The 15,437-nt window shown below is 41.2% G+C and overlaps 1 long non-coding RNA gene across 3 annotated transcripts; it reads left to right on the forward strand.

Annotated features, from left to right (window-relative positions):
- The first annotated feature begins 544 nt into the window (after window positions 1-544).
- On the forward strand, window positions 545-9,810 carry LOC120608734 (uncharacterized). Of its 3 annotated transcripts, XR_005654508.1 has the most exons (6): window positions 545-2,075; window positions 3,267-3,317; window positions 3,940-3,978; window positions 5,327-5,592; window positions 7,208-7,295; window positions 9,361-9,810. It is a non-coding gene; the product is annotated as an uncharacterized LOC120608734 (long non-coding RNA). The 3 variants fall into 3 exon arrangements; XR_005654509.1 differs by lacking the exon at window positions 5,327-5,592 and having other exon boundaries at window positions 570-2,075; XR_005654507.1 differs by lacking the exons at window positions 3,940-3,978; window positions 5,327-5,592 and having other exon boundaries at window positions 1,050-2,075.
- Window positions 9,811-15,437: the final 5,627 nt, after the last annotated feature.

Here is a 15,437-nt window from a genome sequence, read left to right on the forward strand (position 1 = left end):
CTCTCTCGAGATGCACCTTGTGTTGTTCATACACTTTCTGGTGTCATCGCTTCTGGGCAGGATTAGGGAGGAGGATTCCTCCCTACCATGTGCCATTCTTTGTCTCTGGTCTAATTTTAGCTCAGGTTTAAGCTATAAAGAAAATATATGCTGAGTTGGCTCAACCCCAACCTCACCCCAAGGCCAATGCTAGCACATAAGGGACAGGCTATGTAACATGTTCTATTTTAGGGCTGGAGCCCTGGCTGAGGAGTCCTTTGACCACAGGGATAAGGATGGGCTGAGATGATGGAGAGGGACGGCTCCATTGTAGGGCTGTCTCCAACAGGTGTCTGCTCTTCTCATCACTAGAGAGATAACATACAAGGTATTTGCTTTTTCTGGCACAAAGCAGAAACTATTCCTTGAGCCCTTCTGATGCAGACTTACTGGTGCCAGTTGCTTTGTGGCTTAGTAAATGTTTATCCAAAAAAAAATAGCAAGGCCAAATATGTCTAGGCAATTGTGTTCTCAGAGAAAGTTCCGTTGTGTTTCTCCTGTTAACTGGGAGCAAGCTTCCAGGACAGACAAGCCCATCTCTAAATGAATCTAGCAGAAGCAGTAGGTTAGACCGCAAAGCTGAAATCACAATGAAAGAATCCATCTAACAGAAACTCATGTGTTTTGGGGGGGAGCCATAGAGCTACGCTGAACAAGATTTTTTTTTCTGTGTTGAAAACCATTTCTAACCCTTCACTTATCTAATCCTTTTGTTTCAGTTACAAGTAAAGGTTACTCAAGAATGTGGAGGTCATCCAGATCTGTAGCTTTCTCAGTCTACAATGAAATCCAGCCTGTAGAAAACATGGGCCTTGGTGTTCACTCACCTTGCCTGACCTTCAAAGCCATCAAAGGATCTCATCTGAAAAGGACGAGATAATGGCATTTAATATAATACCCCATACAATGCATAGCAGTCAAGATACTGTCAGGAGACTGGAACCAGATCTGTATTTTATTTTAACTTAAATTTTTTAAGCACCATGGGTGACACCCATAGGTGGGGCTTCGTCCTGGTGGTGGAGTATGGGGTTTCCCAGGAAGGGAAGGAGGGCATGGCTGGAGTCCTTAGGATGTACTTTGTGGCGTTGGGTGTGTGGACAGAAAAACTAGAAAGAGTGAGTTTGGAGAGAAATAATCTCTCCAAGGAAGTGACAAATCGAAAATGACTTAACAAAACAAAACAAAATAAAACAAAGAAAGAAAAGAAAAAAAAAAAGCATTGAGGACCTTATGGTAGAAATGCTTTATTGTCTCTGTGGAGAAAAATCAAAGCGTTTTAGAGCGAAGAGAGGGGAATCGTGGGTTTCTCAGTGCACATTGTCCACCAGGTGCAGTGACAGCTTCGCCTCAGGGGAAGATTTCAAAGTGACAGGAGAAAGGAGACTACACGGGACGAGTAACAGGCCAGCTGGGGAGCCGCTCTGACTGACCGAATGGCAGTTTTTTTCAGAACAGGAAACTGACTCAGAAAAACTTTATACTTAAATGTCATGAGGAAAGGAAAATGGACCCAATAAAAGAAATCTTTGATTTAAAGAAGGAAGAAGAGCTTGATAATCATGTTAAATTGATAGAACAAGCAGCGGGAGACAAGTGTGAGACCAGAAGTTAATCAATGGCAGTTATCAGTGAAATGGGATCAGAGAGGAAGCCCAGGACAATGGGCAAAGAACACTGGACCACACTTGGGAGGAGCGTGGGGACAGGAAGCTTGAGAGAAAGGTACCCAATTTGCATAAAAGAAGGAGAGAGTGATGTGCCCACAGCTTGGCCCCGAGACTGTTGACAAAGGAGGCAGAATGACTCCAATCTGTTCTTCCATCCTCCCTCTCTTAAGGGTGTGGGCTTCACACTGGAAAGAGTAGAACAAAGAGTGTGTGACAAGGGAATTGCAACCAAATAGAGGTAAGGAAATAGTGATGACCAGGCCCCGGTGAATTATGTCTGCAGATTAAAGAGCTAGAACTATCTGAAGCTGGTGTCAATAATTCATGAGAAACTGTAGAGAATCGGTGCCATCCTGCTGAGTGCAGGTGAGTTGTCTTGGTCCTTTTGGCTGCTCTAACAAAACAGCATAGAGTAGGTGGCTTGCAAACAGAAAACATTCGGTCTCACGGTTCTGGAGTCTGGGCACTCAAGATTAAGGTGCCAGCAGATTCGATGTCTGGTGAAGAAGAATCGCTTCCTAGTTTATAGGTGGCCTTCTTCTCGCGGTGTCCTCACATGCTGGAAGGGGACAGGAGCTCTCTGGGGTCGCTTTTATAAGGGTGCTAATTTCCTTCATGTGGGCTCTACCTTCATGACTTAAGTGTACCTCCCAAAGGCCCCAGCTCCAAATACCTTCACAGTGGGGATTAGGGTTACGACACAGAATTTTTGGGAGGGCACAAGCATTCTGTATGCAGCATGAGCTAACACCATTTTCAGCAGAGCCACTACTTCCTCATGATGCCTTTCCATCTGTTGGAAAATTATCATAATATAGTTTTTAAAGAATAAGATACTTCATAGCCTTTTGCCAGAACAATTGTTATAATAGTCAATACTCAAATCTACAATATCTACCATGTATATTGTCCCTCTTTATATGTAACACTTTAATATATTGCCAGCATGGATGTTCAGTACATAAAATATACAGAAACTATAGGACAAGAGCACGATGCAATCCTTGGAAAAGTCAAAGAATACTCAACTATCTTTCTTAGGGACATTTAGAAAAAAATGGAGTGATCAGTAAGGACTCATTAGGTTTGCCAATTAATGGAGAAAAGTTAAGTTAGAGAGAGATTTGTAGGGCAGACTATAGTGTCCTACCAGCAGTTCTGCCCTAGTTAGCAATTTCTAGATGGCATATGCCTCAAATTTTCAGATGTGATGCTGAGAGGTTAGGAATATAGAAATATTGGGTAGCAGAATCAGAGTGCCCAAAATGTTGATAGATCAAAAAGATGGACTAATTTGTTAAAATTCTATTTTATCAGGACAACCTGTAGATCTCGACCCATGAGTCTGAAAACGCCACAAGTATAGGATGGGGGAAAGATATGGTTCAAAAGAAATGTGTGAAAAAAAAAAAAGAATTTTGTGGCTGGGAATTTCAACATAAATAATTAGTAAAAAGTGATTTCTATAAAAGGTTTTGGGGTTGCGGGCCACGTCAGTAAAATTATTAGAATAACAGAGATTAGGGCCCTTTTCTAATTTTTTTTTTTTTTTTTTAGCTCAAACCAGGATTTTACATTTGATTCTAGGTTCCATACATGAAGATAGATGTAAGTAAATTGGAATAAATTCAAATGTTTGTCTAGGAAAGCGAGGGAAGTGGAATTATGTTGTTTGTGTAGCAGCCTAAGGAATTGGAGGCATTAGCTTCTGTGACAGGAAAAACTATAAGAGAAAAAAATTACTTGTAATTTACAACTTTCCCATTGAATGGTTGTGGATAAACATTCTTTTGTTTGCTGAAAGCAAAGACTTCCTTGGGATAATAACCTTTGGCTTTCTGGGATGCTAGGAAAAAACTAGAGACTGAACAGGGGCAGCTAAGGGGAAAGATTTTGGGGAGAAGGCATGTGTTGGATAGGGGTTAGTGGGGTGTGAAATCTTTCCTCCTGCACATCAACAAAATCTTTGGTAAAGGTTATATTGCTTGCTCCTGCCGTAGAAGGTGTTTGTTGCTGCAGGATGGGATGAAGCATTGAGTCCTGCTTCGAGGTACGCTAGGTCACCTTGGAAAAAGGTTTTCGTAGAGAAGATAATGCTTTCAAAAGGCTGTCAATTGAGAAAATTTGCAGCAGTTACTCTCTTAATTCTCTTTTAATCTAACACAGTTCCCCTCCAGCCTCTCTGTCATGCTATTCATTCGTGGAGTTAATATAATCATTTCTCCTGCAGAATTTCCTGCATTCTGGTTGTGGCCAGTTGCTTCTCACGGTATTTAACTTGTTTTTCTATCCTGCTGTCTCCCATATTTTCTATAGACTAATAGTTATGTCTAAAGACTCAATTAGATTCAGGTTCAATTAGTTTGGCAAGAATAATTCGTAGAGTTTGCTCTATACTTCCTATGTCTCACATCAACACACACGATGTCCCATTTTCTCAATTTTTGCGTGATGCTAAGATGATCAGTGGATTCGAGAGTTGTCGACCTGATCCATCCATTATAAATTTTCTCATCAATTCAATAATTTAGCAACCAACAATGACTGTTGTCTAGATTCATTGTTTCATTAGGTGTTGTAAAGTGTTATGTCTAATTTTATCATTCCTTCTGCACATATTATCTACAATTTATCTATAAAGAATAACTTACTGATCAACTGTTTGGTTACCCTGAAATGTAATTCATACTGGAAAAGTAGACTAAATGCTTATTCTTGCCTTTTACATTTTTTAGAATAGTAATTTGATGCCTTAGGGCCTCTAAAAGTGCTGAATGCTTATTGCTATTATTATTGTTATTATTAATTTTTCAAGATGATAGCATAACCTGGGCGGCACCCTCAGATAGTTTTCTTGTTCCTTTAATTCTTGACGGACATTACCTTGTATGGTTCAATCTTTATTCATCATGTTTCTATTGTTTATTCTTTCATGAAGTAGTTCTAGGTGGGACAGATGATGGTAGAAGCAATCTTTTGGGGTGGCTAAATCGACTGGCCCTGGATTCTGGTAGATTCAAATCTGGTACAAATCCTGGCCCCAGCACTTAGCAGGTGGATGATCCTAGCCACATCACCAAACTTCTCCAAGCTTCAATTTCTTCTCTGTAAAAAGTAGGCTAATAATATTCACTTCGAGTCTTGTTGTGAGTGTTAAATGAGATAATGTGAATGAGACACTAAACACAGAGCCTAGAAGGTAGTGAGGATTGGAAAAATGGGAGCTGTTATTATGAGAAGCCTCCCGAAATAAACTTTCCCTCACTGATCCATCCAGACATATGAGAATCCCTCCCAAACGTCAGGACTTCCTACCCGCCAGCCCCACGGGGCTTGCTCAGTCCTGCACTGAATTCAGGTGTAGCTTTATTCATCAGAAGATCAGGCAGCTGGGTCGTTTAAACCTGTCCTGAAGAAAACTCACTCCCCTCCACCCCCGCCCTTTACTGTGCTCACTGATAGTGTTTTTTAATTTTGAAGTTATTTATTACATACTTATGTTTCCTTAAACATATAAGTTCTGGTGGACTTTTGCATGAAAATGAAAAATATTTCTCATGATTGTGGCACATTAGCCCTCCTGACTCATCTCCATCCTTTACCCTGCTCCATGACAGGAAGCTGTTCCAATACACTACATCAATGGGTTTCCTTCTCCTCTGGCTTCTGGCTCGGTTTGGCCAATGGGAGCCACAGGCGGGACACTTGGAGCGAGGTCACGGTTTTTTCCTGAGGCTGCCTCACTGCCAGGTCATTGTGAATTGGCTGTAACCCCTACTGCGGGCTGAAGCTCCTGTCTGCAGCCCTCTCCAGATCTCTCTCTGTTTCTGGTGTGCACTAACTCTTCATCAGGTGACAGCTCCCTAGCATTTTAAGCCACCAGGTAGTGTACTATTCACGGCTGCTTTTTCTAAATCCTACCCTTGACTTTGTAAATGCTGCCTTTGTAAAATGTGCTTAAATTTTTAAGTGTGCTGCCATCTGGGTCCTGCTGAGCAGTAGGTAAAAAGTTGTTTATTGAGTAAAAGACCTAAAATAATAGGTCTTTGTTTATTGAGTAAAAGACATAAAATAATAACCAATCATAGGGGATTTAACATATTATAGTGTGTCTATTAGATGCAATAATACGTAGCCATCGAATCCAAGTTTTTAAAAAAATATTTAATGACAAATGAAAACATTTATGGTAAAATATTCAGGATTATCCAATTTTATAAACTAAAGTGTCTCTATGTGTGAGCATGTAGAGAAAAATCTAGAAGTTAACGTAAGTTCTATATAGTGGCTGATTTTAAATTAATTCATGCTTTTTATGCTTCCCAAATTAAAAAAATAAAAAAGTTAAGTTTTGTAAGAATAAAATCAACATATTTCATAATTTTTATATTATTAAAATTAGTTTTCAACTTAATGTCATGAAAGTCAATTATATTAATACCAAAAGAGTTACTTTGGGCAGATATTCTTTCCTATTTGTATATTGTTATGATGTCTGTAATTTGCTTTAAATTGCTTCAGCATAGATATATGTGAGAAAGAGAGAAAGAGAATGTGTGTGTGTGTGTGTGTTAGTCTGAGCTACTCTCTAGGGACTGTCACTTGTCCTAATGAACAATTCGCACCCCAGAGGTGATCAGCCAGCATTTAATCAGAAAGGTCATACCCAAAAGGCAGCTGCTACAGCATTTAAGTTGTCTACATCTTAATCACTACCAGAGACTTTATTAATTAACATAATGAATGTCAGAAATGGGGCTTCATGAATGAATTTTATGTCTTGTTAATCCGCATAATAGATGTTAGAAATAGGCTCTTCTTAGTGAAGTGAGAGGTTCCCCAGATATGTGGACTGGCTCTAATATTTTAGAGACAGTTGCCACCCAATAGCCTGTTCTCCTGGGGATGGCACTCGAGGTTTGATACTTGAATGGGCCTGTGTGGAGCCACAGAGTGGGATGGTTCTGGTTGTGGTCCTTGGACAACAAGGGCAGCAGAATTCTGCCTCTGGAATACTGTGGCACCTGCCCCTGGTTAATGTTCCGCGCAATGAAACACTAAAAATCAAAAGCGGTTCTATGATCTGTTTTGTGCCTACTTACCAGTAAGAGTTTGTTTAATTGATATCTATACATATGGCATTTGTACATGCTGGTCTGAGATTTGCTTTCGTAAAAACTTGATAGGTTTGGGGAGAGTAGCTTACTCCTTCCCTCTAAATTTTTTGGTTTGGCCAAGACAATAAACCCGAGAATCTTGGATGACCAAAGTAGCTTGAGTCCATTTGCAACATAGAGCATTTGGACTCTAAGGCACAGATATTCTCTAGGGAGGTATTGGGATACTATGACTTGCAAAATAGCTATTGGAGGATCAAATCAGGATGGAAAACACTCTTTGACCAGTTGAAATAGCTAAAGGATATTCAGCAGAATGAGATGTTCACAAAATCCCAAAAAGTTAGCCCTTGTTGTTCATTGCGCCCTGTGTCTTTGCAGAGTTCCTGGCACCTATCTGCTTCTAAAACCAGGATGTTGCAAGTAGAGAATAGATCACATCCCTAGTTGGGTGGGAGCATCCCAGAAGGTAAGCATCTGGAGGAGGACGGAGGACCCTCCCAGGTCAGAAGAGGAGCAGAATGGTTCTTTAAAATAATTTCAGGGCTGAAAGGGAAATCATGGCCTCTTCCAAGTATCCTTGGGTCTCTCTAGGTGATAGCACATAGACCTAAGTCACCCAAGGCCTTGGCGCCTTCTGGAATTAAGAAGTAAAACATTAGGAGTTGTGAGAACTTTGAATATATTTGCACACTGAGCTTGCTTAGGGTTTCTTACAGTCATCTATACCCTTGTAATGTGCATCAATTATGAAGTCACATATAAATAATATTTTTGTTTACTAAAGTTCTGCTTTTGTTCTAAACCTATTGAGGCAGCTGAATAATATTGCCTGTATTGCAAAGAGGTTAATTCACTTATTATTTAACGATACATTTTTATCAGCTACCTTAAACTGATAAACCTTGAGATGCAGTTCTGTTCCAAAAGGCATCACATGACCAGCTCATCGAATAAACAAGACTTTACTTTTTCTCTAAACGTCTCTGCTGACTTGTCTTTTCCTGCTCCTGGATGAAACTTTGGGCAGCTCTCATGGCTTTTCCAATCACTCTCAGGTGTTAACACATTGTCTATTTTCCAGGCATTAATAAGCCCAGTCGTGTTAAAAGCGAACTTCAATCTTTTGTCCAGTTTAAAGCCTCTCCTCTCCCACAGCAGTGGGAAAAAGGGGGTGTGGTTGGATTTTTCACTATTCCTCATTCTTCTACTTTTTCTCCTCTACTCTGTCGCTCTGGCTCCTTCTGGTTTAGGGCTAAAAAGGGAGGGAGAGTAAGATGCAGAAAAATACCAATGTAGATTATCACAGCATCCTGTAGTCTCCATTGGTTCCCCCTGGGCAGGGCCAGTGGATAAATACTTACAGGGCTCTTTCTTGGGTTCTTCAGAGACCTCCTTCTGGGGCCCTTCTGCTTCTGCTCCTTGCTGTGGCACTTTCCCAGGACAGTCTCTGACCCTCAGTGGCTCCCTCCACACCTATTCTGGTGGGATCACCTTGTTCCTTCAGATGGCCCGAGCCCTCTTCCCTTCTGAGCTATCCATCGCTAACACCTGGGAAGCATATGTGCATCTTTACCCCTCCATACTCTTCAAGCGCAGGACGGTTTCAATGCAGCCCTCTTCACTCTGCCACCAGTGGCCCCTCTGGCCAGCCAGCTGCTCACATTTTGACAGTTTCAGGTACAGACAGATCAGCTCCAGACTCTGTCCTTCAAGCACCAGAGTATACCTATCAAGCTCTCTGGGACCTGAAACCCATCTCATGTGGGTTAGGATGCAAACAGCTTCCCACACCCTTTCTACTTTCCACTGGGAAGAGAGCAGAAATGCCACAGCCCATCAAGTAGTTTTCTAAAAAAACTTCCCACTAACCAACCTCTGTGACAAATCCTCCAGCCTACCCCAATGTGACGAGTAAAGAACTTTAACACCTGCCTCATATTTCTTAGCACATCCTACATAGGTGGTCTTGTTCTATTGTTCTCAGCCAACACTCTGCTATGAGTGGGAAAGTCATATGTAACCTCCTGTAACTCTTCAAGCACCCAGAAACAGTTCTGGTTAAAGTGAAACATTCCAGCAGAGTCATGATAATTAAGAATCTCCTGCAATAGAAGTGGTAATGTCTGCTCTCAAAATCTATCAGGCCAACATCATCATATTCCCTGAGATTCACTATGATGAATTTGGAGACTTAAATCAAACACATTAAATACTCAGAGTTATTTATCTTTTGGGAATTCCTTTGAGACCTCCATTTTTCATTGATAGCCAGATGGTTTCTGTCAATATCCCAGGCAAAGTTGGAGCTATACCAGCTGTCTCCAGAGTCTCTTTGTCTGAGACCCATGTCAGGACAGAATGGGCAACTCCCTGAATAGTTTTTATAGGACTATGATCTAATTCCATGGCTTTCATTGAAGGTCAATATAATGAGCCACCACACACAACTTCCTTTTAGCTATACTAGACATATACTAGGAAAAAAGCAGATACAATGGAGAAATAATCAACTACCTTTCATCTTCCCACAGATATCTAAGTCGTAAGATAAAGCCGGCAATTCCGAGGATCCCATGGAAGAGTGGAAGAGTGCAGAAACACCAGCATTGCCTTACAACTCTCGTGACAACAAAAGAATGTGTGATAAGGAGGCACAAAACTGAAAACTGGCACGTTGCAGGTGGTTGTTCAGCCTCATTTTGGGACACATCCTATTGCAAGTAGATAGCAGAACAATTTTTTTCTGGAGGTTGTGATAACTGCATCTGGGCCAGAATGAAAGCAGAAACAATTGGAAATACTTAGTTTAATTGCCAAGAACAAGAAGAGCAATTGTAACAGCAGTAGAAAGTAGCCTTTGAGTAAATATTCTCCCTGTGCCCCTATGTGCCCCTGCCAGCCTCCGTCACAATCTTCACAGCCCATAGCAGCGTTTCTCAAACTTTTATTTATTACAGCCCAATAAAGAGTGTTTTAAGACATTTTTTCCTAATCTCCTCCTTCTGTGAGAACTTAATACCACAGATATATCTGTTTATGTGCTTACTGTGTATATATGTATATGTATATGTATATGTATATCTATATCTATATCTATATATCTATGCTTGATACATAAAAAGAATGATTTTCATCCTCTGTAATCATTTCCTAGGACTGCCTTAGAAAGAACCACAAACTGGGTAACTTAAAACAACACAAATTTATTCTCTTACGGATTTGGAGACTAGAAGTCCAAAATTAAAGCACTGACAGGGCTGTGCGCCTCCTAAAAGCTCTGGAGGAGGATCCTTCTTTGCTTCTTCTAGCTCTGGTGGCCCCAGGCATTCCTTGGCTTGTGGCCGTGTAACTCCAGTCTCCACCTCAGTCTTCACGTAGCCTTCTTTCTGTGTCTGTCTCTCCTTTTCTGCCTTTTATGAGGACACTCATTGGATTCAAGGCATAGCCTCATCCAGTATGATCTTATCTCATGCTTTACCTTAATCAGATCTGCAAAGACCCTATTTCCAAATAGAATCATTCTGAGATTCCAAGTGGATATGAATTTTGGGGGATACTATTAAACCACTACAGATCCCAAGAAACAATTTTTTTTGCCCTTTTGGAGTTGATATTATCTTGGTTGAGAGTGTGTAGCCTAGAGAATAAATATTCAAAGGCCAACCAGAAGCTGAATCTGACTTACTTGGAGGAGTGAAGCTTGCCATCTCTCTGAAGAGCTCCTACAAATCCTCTCTCGGTGAGTTTTGTAGTTCTCTGCTGAGGGATGCCATGCTCCCCGGAGGAAAGTCACGGCACTATCAGTCCTTCCTACACCGCTCACCTAGCTTCTGAAGCGTTCCGTAATTCCTCTCCACTTCAACTGCATCCTCTGTAAAGTGGAGAGAATAAGAGCATCTGCCTCCTAGAGGTGATTTTGGCGTTAATTCGGGTCATTCACAAAGAGGAGTTAACTCCGTGCTTACAAGAGAAAACATGCTCAATAACTTATTAGTAGTTGTTTTTACTATCATTCTTTTTTTTCCCTTCTCTATGTCTTCTCCAAGAGATGGTGCTTCCAGTTCTTCCTCTGTCCAGTTTTGTGATCCAATTCCTCTCTCTGGCAATGAGTTTTGAGGCTTCTTTTCTGGCTGTCTCGCCCATGATTCCCATTAATGACAGCTGATCTGATCTTTATAAACTTCAGTTTCACTTCTCATCAGACAATCATGAAAACACCTGTCCTTAGCCCACCGAGGAAGCCTTACGATAAGCAGGAAAGCCATGCGCAAGGGAGGGCCAGTCCATCAATGTCGAGAGCCAACCATGTCACGAAAAACCTGGCTGCATTGGCCAGCGCTGGTACATTCCCCTGAGGGCTTGTCCGTGTGTCTCCTCTTCTGGAAAGGTAAGGAATCTATGCATTAGCTTTTCTGAGAAAATGTCATATGCTTGCAAATAATCTGTATTTCAGAATATTCAACTCTGCATGTTTCTAATTTTAGGCTTATTCTCTTTTATCTTTATTCCATGGGTAAAACTCCACTGCAGAAATAAAGGTGGAGAGAGTACCCTTAACTCCGTCAGCCTCAGAGGGATTTCAGTCAAGTGGCCCCTTTCAGAGGACAGAACACTCTCTCTTGTGGTTTTGATTTTAGCTCTGATAAGCAAGTTGAGTTTTGTCTTCACAATTCCATCCTCTTCTTCCAAGTCGCACCCAGAGTTCTTGGTCACATAGTATTGTGTTTATGATCATTTAAACAATTTTGGTTTTCCATCCTCCTTGGCAGAGCTAAGCATTTGTAAGGACTTGAATGATGTTTAGGGACCACGGCTTAAAGGATATGCTGATTATTCTCTCCTCCAGATAATCTATCACATATCTTTGAGTCATACTACATCAAAGAGACCCAAGAAGGGGGCTGCCCTGCCCCAATGCATGCAAAGTTAGCTTTACTGAATTACTTCTCGATTTGATGCCTTCGGCCTCTGTTGGGGTCCTAGGAACCAAGCCCTAGGAAGCTTCTCTTTCTGCCCATTAAAGAGCAATGCTGACGGTGTCATGCTTTCCTTCCCCGGTGTCCTCTTGGGAAATTTCTTCACCAAGAAGATCAGCGCTTTTCTTGAAGGATGGGTTTGTGTTTTGCCTCTTGGATGTTGAGAATTGTATAGATCTCCATGCTGCTTTTCTTGTATTGGAAGCTGCAAAACTTAGAACCAGTTGGTGGGTCACTATAACCAGGCTGAAGACACCCCTTCCCCCCAACTCATTCCTGTCCCTTTCCTTGTATTTTTTTTCCTTCTGCACCATTTACAATTTGTGTTCTTTTGTTGTGTTTTAGTCTTCCTTGTAAGCTCCCTCATATCCTTTCTGGAATAAAATGGGAACACATTTTTGAGTGAATAGATATTTAGCTGGGAGAGGAATTAGACTAATTCTGTGTGATCCCTTTAGGCAAAATAAGGATTCCCTCCCTCCATGCCTTTCTCTTTCCCTCTTTTCTTCCTTCCCTCTTCCTAATTATTCAATAGATATCTAACATATGCCAACTAAAAAATATCAAGAACTGAACTAGGAGGCTGAGGAAGATAGAGGAGGCAGCTTTTAACTATTTAAGAACAGAATTTGTAACACTCACACCTGCCCAAAGATAAACAGTTACCACTTGCACCAGAGCTTCATAATTGACAAAGTGCTTCTACACACATGTGACTTAGTTTTGCCTTCACAGCGCTGATTAATAGTAGGTAGTATCTTCATTGGTCAAGAACCTGAACTTCATTTTTCTCCTTAGCTTTAACAAGAATCTCAGCCAAGGTAACTCAGCTGCTAAAAGCAGGAGATAGGAATTGGTTCCTGGTTTTCTGGTTTTGGACTCTTGTATGTCTTTCCGTGACCTGATACTACCTACCACCTAACCCCTCTGCCTCCTCCCGCTCCACGCATGCTCCCTGTGTGGTGGGCATACTCTATCAGTCTGAATATGCTCCATTTCACTCTGACATCATTTTTACCCAGAACGTGCATATCATATCACAGTGTCATGTCTGTTTTTATTCTCTGTGATTTAAAAGCCATCGGCAATATGCCAAAAACATTTCTGCTTTCATGCTTCAAAGCTTTGCTTCAGGAGATAGAGTCTTTCATTCAGGGGCCATATGAATGCTGGTTGGAAAGTAGCGGGGTCTGTGTGCCTGTCATTCAACACTCTATCAGATTCAGCACGTAGTTTTTGAGTCACCACACACCACTACCTCTACCTGGGAGGTGAGCTCTAGTTTGCTCTTAGTGTGTGCGCCTTCTGTAGGGTATCTTAGGGAGAACAGAATGGTGTATTCTGGAACAGAGCTAGTGCTTCTCACAGCATGCCTCACCAGCAACTGTTAAAGCGCTTGCCTCTCCAAAACCAATATAAACTTGGACAGTATTATTATTTTGGGGTGGTGGTTAGGGGAGACTCCTCACCATGTCCTTATTTAGCATGAAGAAGTATACATTTCTAGCATACTGATTTATTTAAACAAGGAATACCGAGTCATCCCTTGTTATCTTTCCTAAAACTCATTTTATCTTGCTGAAATTCCTCAAAACTTATGGCTTATGAATGGTACTCTTCCTTAGCTTCCGGAAAGATGCGATTTCTCCCTATTTTTATAGTTCTTTGGTCATTACGATAGGGCTCTTGAATATTTAGTATATCAGGCAGGGTAAGTCAGGTTGTGCCGTGGTAAGAATACACCTCAAGAAAACCCCACAGAATTTTATTCCTTGCCTGGGTCCACTGTGGATCAGCTGAGGCCTCTACTCCTTGTCGTCTTCACTGTGGGACCCAGGCTGATGGAACAGCCACTACCTAAGTGGAGCTGGTTGCTGTGACAGTTGGGAAAAGACCGTCTTAACTAGACCCTAAAACCTCAACCCTAAAGCAAGTCACTCGGCTACGCCTCACTTCAAGGAGCAGGGCAAGTGCAAACCAGCCATGTGCCTGTGATATTTGGTGCATCGAAGTAGATCCCTGTTCTATGTTTTAATCTTATCTGGAAATTTCAGCGTTTCTACTTTAGGCAAAAACCGGGTAAAGTTTTATTAGGGTTTTGGAACCTAGAGACTAAATTCGCCACTTGCTGCCTTGTACTTTTGGATAGGTCCCTTACCCTTCTTCTGAGTCCAGTTCCCCTATCTTAACATTTCAGTCCGCTGGCCTGGCTATCTCCATAGGAATGTGTGAGTTTATGAATGAAACACTACATATCACAATATTTTGAAATGTGAAAAAAGCTTTATAGATAAAGATTATTTATATCATCGCTGTATGTCTCTTTTGGGTAGAATAATAATTCTAATTCATATCACTTAGATCAAAGATGAAACATGAAGATGGTACCTTTCTCTGCAAATGATTACATCACTTCTACTCAAATATCAAGAACCATTTAAAAATTAATGCACAATGCACTGGAGAAAAGATCATCTATGAAAAGAGTACCATTTATAAAAGGTAGCACTTGACATGACTTTCCAATACTGACTTTCATGGGAGTCTAGACTCATGGGTCATTTAACTGCAGACATTTATGGGAATATCTTTAATTAGACCAGGAAGCATCATCTTCGCTGTTTGCTGGCCCTCTTTAAATTGACAGGTAGAAGACTGACTATTAGAAAAGAGCACACAACTCTTTAAAACTGTAAATTGTGAATGGATGATAAGATTTCCTGGGTAGTCTGAGGGGCTCAATGATAGCAGTTCATGATGATCTTCCCCCCTTGGGGCTCTTTAGAAGGGAGCATTGGCCCTCTATGATCTTCTTAGGTTCAGTAAGACAGTTTGCATTTGTCCCAAATTTCACAGGACACCATGGAATGTATGACTTTTAAGCCCCTTCAGAACCCTCTACACTGGGTACAGATCCCCAAGTGAGTAGCACTTTTGCCTCACAAAAGTTCGTCCTTTGTTTTTGATTTTTCTCGTTTACTAAATACTAATTAAATATCTATAAGGTACCAAGCACTGTGCTAGCGACCTAGCTAGTCAATGCAAGATTAACAAGACCCAGTCTGTCTTTGAGCAGTTTACAATTGAGTGAAGGAGACAATCAGACAAATGACTTTAGAGATATCTAAGCAGTGAATATGAGATATCTTGGCAGCTTATAACAAGCAGCTTAACTGTCTGTAGAGGTTAGGAAAAGCTCTCAAGAAGAGAAAAAGTTAAAATTGAGTCTTGAGGAAAATTAAATGGCTATCGATACAGAGGAAGAGAATCAGGGGTAGAGGAATAGTATATGTAAAGACCTGGAGGCTGAGAAGACTTCATATTATGAAATTTGTATAACTGGGGGTCATGATACCCTGCAGAGTGAGAAGAGCATGAAGGACCAACTCCATGCCAGAGAGGCCCAAGTCTCCCTCAGAACCAGTTACTATCATCTGGGATGTTGACCAGAGAGGCAAAAGTCTCCCTCAGAACCAGTTACTATCATCTGGGATGTATAATAGACAAACATTATACTTTGGGTTGGAGCCCAGAGAGCCCTTCCCAAGCTTCTCTCCCTTCCTCCTCCTCTGCTCCTCTCCCTTCTCCTTGACCTCCCACTCCACTTCCCAAGGCTCTGGTTCCATCCAGCT

This window comes from Pteropus medius, unplaced genomic scaffold, assembly GCF_902729225.1.
Source record: "Pteropus medius unplaced genomic scaffold, Ma_sr-lr_union100, whole genome shotgun sequence".
Lineage (NCBI taxonomy): Eukaryota > Metazoa > Chordata > Mammalia > Chiroptera > Pteropodidae > Pteropus > Pteropus medius.